The sequence below is a fragment of the Prionailurus bengalensis genome, chromosome B3 (genome assembly GCF_016509475.1).
Source record: "Prionailurus bengalensis isolate Pbe53 chromosome B3, Fcat_Pben_1.1_paternal_pri, whole genome shotgun sequence".
Lineage (NCBI taxonomy): Eukaryota > Metazoa > Chordata > Mammalia > Carnivora > Felidae > Prionailurus > Prionailurus bengalensis.
The window spans coordinates 109,576,385-109,584,541 of NC_057355.1; positions in this window are offsets into that span (position 1 = coordinate 109,576,385).

Here is an 8,157-nt window from a genome sequence, read left to right on the forward strand (position 1 = left end):
ATATATATGTATATGTATATGTATATATTTTTAAATCCCTGTTAAAAATAATTCTAGGTGCTTTGTCTCGGTACCTGGACTAGGTAGCTCCTAATGATGTGATTAGCAGCAAGGTACAGTTGCCTAGATTGGGTCAGATCAGGTGAAGAGGCTATCTTGCATAAATGTCTTAATGAAGCCTATCTTTTCTACATGTGTTACTCATTAACTAAAACATTGATAGTTTTCATTTATTTTTCTTCTAATTATTAATCTTGGTGATCTGACCTCAACACATATTATAGTGCATAATGGTTCTGAAAATTTGGTTGATCTTAAATAAAATTGCTAGCTGACTTTCTGTTTGCAGAAGTACTTAAAACATGATTTGTTGCTTTATTTAGGACTAGAAATTTTCCCCTAATGGGGTGAAAAGGGTAAGGGACAGTGATGGATGGCAGTCTTTTCTGGGGGTGTTTTACTTTGGACTTTCCCTTGGCTATGTGTGATCACATTTTAAGGGTTCTGATACTGAGAGCAATAAAACCGGGTTACCTGTGTTTGTGTGTACAAATACACAAACACCGTTTCTTACAGTGTTGCTAGATACCTTTTATTGTAGATCTGATTGCAGGGTGATTTTATCTTCCTGCTGGCAAATAACCATCATCCTTGAAGGTGGAAGGGATATTGGATGATTACAAGTTTACAATGGAAAAACCAGATGCTTGTTATTTTACAGTGAATTAGACAACTATTTTTACACAAAGACCTATGCAAATAATGAAGTGGGTTGTCCTGGTTAGTCCCACTGATTTTCAGAGGAAATAATAGGGCATTTAGACTCATCCATGTCAGTGTGCCATTCATTCATTCTTCCAAGAGATATGGCAGACCTAGCAGGCCCATCACCTGTCCACAATGCCTGCCTGTGCTGCTTTCCAGCTCACATCTTTGTGGCTGAGGTCCTGGGGGCTGCAGTGCCTAGGAGCTCTCTCAGCACTTTGGCACTTTGTTCTCAAGAATCTCTCTCTTTATTTCTTTTTAGCGAACTCTTTTGAAACCCCCACGTTTGCAAATTCCTCCTTTATTTTTATTCTCGCTCTTTCAGGGTGGCTTATGATGTCTTAATTAACGTTTTTATCTAGTCACTATTGTGACTGCTTTCCAAGGCAATGGTAGGAGGGGACCTTTATAAATAAAGTTATTATTCTTCCAAAATCAAACCAGGCAGGATTTAGCCTACCTTGTGTGGGTCTGCTGCTCCCTTAGAGGCATCCCCCAGCTGAAATCTGCATAGGCGAGCATTTCCTTGCACGTGTGTAGGAGGGGTCGAAGCACACAACCTGTTTACTTGAGCTGCTTGACATTGTTGGGATGCTGGTGGGTGGCATCACAGCTGCTGTTTGGAAGCTGCCACAGCAGGGAAGAAGCCACATTAAACAGTAAGGAACAAACTGTACAAAAGTGGGGAAAAATGGTACAGTTGACAAAACTATTCAGCAGAAATAGCCACGGAACCTGGACCATATCACTGACAAACTGTCTCATTTGGAGGGTGTCTGGGTAGTATGGCCGTAGATATTCTTTAATTTTTGCCATAGCAAATTTTCAAAAGGTATCCGGTAAAAGGGGCATAGATAGAGCAGATGCCTGGCTTCTCTGTTCCCCCCAAAAGGCATACAGTGTCCTGTATAACTGCCATGCACAGCAATAAATGTTTGCGGCCTGACAAGGTTCTGAGGCTGCAAACACTGAATGTGGAAACTACGTTTTGATAGATCACCATATTTCCTTTGGCTTTACTTTAGAGCTGTGAAAACAATTGCAGCATCAGCAATCATCACGTAAAGGAGGGAGGAGAAGACTTATGTCATTGAATGCTGCATAATTGAGTTTGGTTTCTAATTACAAAGAAGGGTCATGTGTCAGGGAAGTAACTGTCACTGTAGTGCCCCTTCTCCACTGAGTTCTACCATTTTTGGCAAACACTACATCCAGTACAAAAGCTCTGGCTGAGTTATTAATCATGTTTGTCGGGCAAGCTACAATAATCTGCTGCCTGGATACAAAGCCAAGTACAGAGTTGCCGGCAGAATCTGATAAAACACTTGATACCTCTCACTTTCAGATTACGCTCATGCTAAGGATTAATTTTTTCATCTTTGCTTAATTAAAGGGAGTAAATGAAAGGAAGTGATTTCAGTGTTGTATCATGCTCTCAGCTGTCATGTTCTTGATTACACAGAGATGGACAACATGGAAGCTGGCAGAGCCGTTTGGATGTAGAGCACATGGGCTGTGGGCTGCTAGAGAAAGAAGGGCCCAGGGTTCCTAAACAAAAAGGAATGAAAATTAGGACTTCCGTATCCAGCCAAAGCCCCAGCATTTGTCTTATAATTTCTATCTGCGTTTCAAGGGTGCTTCTTATTTCTGTCAAACTGTGCTAATTGTGGGGGAAGAGTCACCACTTACCTATTGACCATTAGAGATGGCCTTCAAGATGGAATCAAAGTTTTTACCTTCCCTTATCTTTGGAAAATCTCTGTAATCTGATTTAGAGAAAGCAGCTATACCTTTCATGTTATCAAAATTGAATTATGATCATCAATAAAGTTATTTCAAGGATTGAAGACTTGAGAGGTCCTTTTTCCCTAATCAAAATAATTTTAACTCTTGTGAAATGGCCTCAAATGGTTCATAACATTACTTTTTCATCAGAAACAGCATTTTTCAAAGTGTGCTTTTGGAAAGCTGATTCTGTGGGTGTCAAGGGTTCAGTGCTAAAAAAAAGTTTGGAAAATGCTGAATGAGATAAGCTTTTAATGTATTCACTAATTAGCAATTTTTGAGTCTCCAAAATGGTCAGCCTCTTGAGAGAGGATGTATTTTATGGAACATAGTTTGGATAAAAGTGTTCAACAGAATGAATGTACTGAAGTCCTAAAGTATCTTTCCTCTTGTTCTCTATGGACCAAGAATTTTCACTCTTTCCTCAATTGAACTTTCTTTCTTTCTTTCTTTCTTTCTTTCTTTCTTTCTTTCTTTCTTTCTTTCTTTCTTTCTTTCTTTCTTTCTTTCTTTCTTTCTTTCATCTGTAGTTTAAATGGCTAATGATGTAATCTTTGACTCCTAACATTTGGAAAATCTGACACTTGCCATTTTTCTGGCTGCCTAGCATCTGAATGTTCTTATTGACAGTGGGGAATCTCTCATTGTATGGCTCTGAGTGAGAGGCCAGAAAACCTCTCCTTGTTCCAGGACAGCCAGGTATGGGAATATGACCAAAGCTTAGCCACTTGGATGTTTCTACTATGGAAGGGTGAATCTTGAATGTATAGCACAAGGAGAAAAGAGGGGCAGCACCCAGCATTGGTAATACTGTAAACATCCCAAGTAGTGACCAGTCTCCAGTGCCTTCTTGTTTTTAAGTTGTGTAATCCTGAATCTTATATCCTTCAATAAATACCCTTCTTTTTTTATTCAGACAGTAGAGTTGTTTCTTCTGTGTACAAGTGAAAACTGACCAGTCAAGAACTCAAACCTTCCTGTAGGTATCTGAAGTCTCTGCTCCAGGCAAATGCAGTAGAAAATGGTACCATTTGCTTCAATGCCCTGTCTTGTTTAAAGAGAATGAGTCTATGTGAACTCTCTTAGTAGGAGTGTGTGTGTGGAATGTGTCATTGGGTGTTTACTTCTTATTCATTATTTTTCCCTCTGAGTCTTGAAGCTCAACTAGAAGGACCAATAACTCTATCATGGAATCCTCTAATTCTTGATTTAGTAAAGAATTTTAAAGTTAGGAAAAAAATACACTTTGTACAATTTATAGATGAATTTGCGTACCTGTGGTTGGTTTATGTTCTGGAAAGAGGCAACAAAGCAGAGTGGCCTGAGCCAGGATATCTGGATTCCATGCTTGTCTCTTTCATTATTTTAGTCAAGTTACTTCTCCAGGTAAGGAAGAAAGACTTGACAATTAGCTCATTATTTCAGGAATCCTGGAATTTTTACAGTCAAACAAAAGTTTACTGGTACAGTTGATTTTTAGGCGAACTAAAGCTTAATTTCTTGAAAATGAAATTACTTAAATAAGTAAAGGTTGTGCACAGCTTCATTCTTAAAAGGAGAGGTAAACCATAGGATTGTTTTTTGAATTCAATTTTGCTGAACCCTACAGGTTCTGATAATGTCTCAAGGATAGTTTGGACATGAGAAAGGGAGGTTGGATTTGGGGGAAAATTTCAAGTCCATCCCACAACTTCATCCAGGGCAGAAAAGCTTTATGTGGATAAAAGTTAGGAAACCAGTGAATGGAATGAACCCTAAGGGCTATTCTGTGTTGTAGTATTATAAGTCTGTTTTAGCAAAGCATCCTTGATGACACTCCTTAAACTACTAATTCCTTCCATCTTTCCATTGTACTCTTGGTTCTCTTTGCTCACACATGGAAAAACTACTCTCTGAAGCTCCTAAGACCCATTTCCACTGTTCCATCTCTCCTGCGGAGCATGGGGTTTTAGGTTCTGCCCTTTCTAAATGTGCCCCAAACAATGAAAAGTTACATTCAGAAGTCCCATTAATTATTATTTTATTTTCAAAAGTCCCGTTAATTATTAAGTAATGTTTATTAAGCACCCTCAAGTGCTTGGTAATAAACTGATGCTTCCTCAAATCTGAAACAGGAGGAACCACACCTGTAGGGAAATGACTGGATTACCACCCAATCTCTCCCACCTGCTGTGATTGTCAAATTCCAACTTTCCTGCCTGTTCTCCACCCTCCCCTACCTCTTGTAGAGGGAAGAGGGGAAAGGAGAGAAGTCAGAATAATAACTAAGATGCCTAGACTTTTAAAACGTAGATTTTGTTTTCTGCCTAAACATACACATTTTCTTATTCTGTATGGTTTGTTGGCTGTGCTTATTATAAATTCTCTATCAGTACAGCCTCACAAGTCATTTTTCAGAGATCAATTGTGCCCATAAAAAATTCATTTTATTGAATGTCAGTGCACCTTTGACCACACATAATCCAGGCTTAACTTCACTGTCACCTCCTCCCAAAAGCCCACCTTGATTTCCCAGGGTACGTACTTTACCTCTGTGTCCCATAACATTGATGCAAATCCCTCTGCTGATCTATATCCTTCAGGCTAGTATGTTCAGGTCTTCTCATCTAGACTAAGTTTTCTAAGGGCTGAGACTATGCCTATCGGATTCATTATCTGTAGGCTTCAGCCAGGAAGTAGGGAGAAGAAAGTAGACTTCCATAGCAATTAGCACAGGGGACCTAGTGCCTGTACTATTACAGAGTGCTTCGTAGGTACATGTTGCATATTTGCGCTCCCCACCCTGAAGTCCCAGAAACTCACACTGGAAATGAAAAACAAGGTTTGGACTAGGCCTGCTTAATATTATATAACCTCTGAAGTTTGCTGACTGTTGGTTTTTTTTATTGTATCCAGGACCAGAGGGGCATTGGCAGGAGGCTTTATTGGAGACAGTAGAAAGGGTTGCAAAATCACCTCCAGGCAGATTTCTCTCTGTTAGTGACTGCATCATGGTGGTACATACTCTTTCCTTAAATGTGCCAGTCATGAGGATTCTTTGCCTCATCCCCCCAAAAACCATAGACTCACACAACTCTGGGGCTGGACCTCCTGTCCAGTCCTCCCACATTGTGCGGAACCACTTGAGTTCTGGAGAAGTTAAATTGTAGCAGCACAGAGACTTTAATCCAGATTTAATGATTCCAGTATACTTCCCTGTGCTGAAGCCTACAGATCAATTTACAGCCTAGGGTTTCTTTAAAAGTATTTCACAAGGAATAGTCAGACTGAGGGTAGCCTGGGTGGTTGAGTATCATTAGCTAAATCTTGTTGCAGAAGGCTGACTTTGCCAGTATCTTAACATATTATGCTAGTTCCAGTTTAGACATTAATTTTTACACATTTCATTGCAAATAAAAAAATGATTATAGAACATTTAATATTAACCTACAATATAATGTAAACTTTCATTAAAAAAAGTTATACTAGATTTCCTCAGTAAATTAACACATAATTATTCAGGTGCAGTACAAGTTGGGGTAGTACATCCTTTGTGAATGGATTTGTTGTTTTGTTCCCCATAGGTTCTAAAAACTCCCAGTTGTAAAGTACAGCTCCTTGTTAAAGCACCAGATAATACTCACCGGATTTTGTATTCTGGGGGTTATCACTTTTTCCCATAGTCATTTTCTGATACATTTTCCTTGGCCTTGGTACCATTAGCAATTTTCATAATGACTGCTCAGTTTGAAGATCATAGGTTCTTTTTATTTTATTTTTTTTAAAGTTTATTTATTTTTTAAAGTTTATTTATTTTGAGAAAGAGAGAGAGAATCCTGTGCTGATAGCATAGAGCCCTACACTGGGCTTGATCCCAGGAACTGTGAGATCATGACCTGAGCTGAAATCAAGAGTCAGACACTTAACCAACTAAAGCGCCCCCAAGATCTTAGGTTCTTTTTAGTTTTAATTAAAGATAAACATTTCCTGCTGGCTATATTTTATCTAAATATCAGAGTGGAGGCAAGCAAGGAGAAAGAAATATTTTCTGCAGGAATTTCTGAAGTGGAGGAAGAAACCAGAAGGGTCCAGTGAGGCTTCAAAATTCAAGCTGATTCCAACTGGGTGCCTTTGCTTGGTCATGTCCCATGATTATTCAGCTGAACCTACATCCAGTCTTGGGAACTCAAGCCTTTGGTAGCAAAAGAGAAGCACCTCCTCGCTCCCCTCCATTGGGATATGATAATGAACAGCAATCAGAGTTTAGGTTGAAGGAAATAGTGGAAATGTGTCCCTGAAGACATATTACAGCACTTGGCCCATGACCTACATGTGATTCTCTTAAGGTTGGGTCAGGGCTATTAGACATTTTCTTAATTTTAAAAATCTGAAACACTTTTATATTTTTATTGAATTTTAAAAATTTCATTGTTAATGCTCTGCTACTCCTATAATTGTGGAAAAGTGTGTGTGTGTGTGTGTTTAAAAATGACATTTTAAAAAAGTAGTTATTGTCTGAGAAATTTAATGTAGGACTGAAAAACTGAAGAACAGCGTTGGATTTCAGTATTATTTCTCTTCAAATCTGTCACAGTCCATTAGATAATTCTTTTTGATTTCTAAGAAAAAAACCAACAAGATTCCAAGCTCATCCTGAAGGTTTGAACTGAGTCCAGGATCAATAGGGCAGATACTTTGAGATTTGTAGCCTCTATATAAGTTTCACCTGGAGCCAACCAAAGCTATTAAATTTTATTGAACTGCTAGCTTTGTCCCCTTCCCCCCAGTTACCAACTAACCTAGTGATGATGTGATTATCATCAGTTCAGGGGAAGGGGGGTATTTTCTACATCAGTTCCTAGTGATCTACGCTACTTGAGTGTATGGGGGATTTTGAGTAGGGAGCACACTTTCCAGGAATCTACATACAAATTGTAAACCACAAAGTATCCCAGGGCAAAACTAACCCTTGGCAGAGAGAAGTAACTTACTTTTTCTCTCTCTCCTTCTTTTATCTAATTTCAGAGCAACTCCATGTGGTTCCTTTCATTTTTTTTTTATAAACCTCCTTATCTCTTGTAACCCATGAAATCCTTAAACATAAACTTGTTTTATTTTATAATTAAAGATGGGATTCTAAATGCAGATATTCTGGGAGTGCTAAGGCAAAGTTAAGGCATACGTAGAGGTCCATTTCCAAACAAGCAGTATGGCATAGGGGGCAAAGCACAGAACCAGCTGACTGTGGTTCTGAGTTCTGACTCCATTCCTTAGAGTATGACACTGAATGTTATTTCAGTATGTTATTTCACTATCTACTCCTCAAACCCACAATTAAACAGATGGCCTCAGGAGGTTCAGAACTGTCTTCACCATCTCTCCCTTATGTTTTCCACTCTTCCATGGAGTTGCTATATGAGAGTATGAAATGCCCAAATTGAGATGAGAGAAAACAAACCAGTCCTGTGCTCACAAATCTGTGATTGCTCTTTATTGTCCATATAGGATAGGGTTCAAGTGTAGCAGTTTGGTTGTCAAAGCTGGAATATTCCCTAGGGTTTAAGTGAACCTGGACAGTCATTCGAGGCATCAGTAGGGTGGGTGTGGGTGTACTTCTCAAGGCTGGAT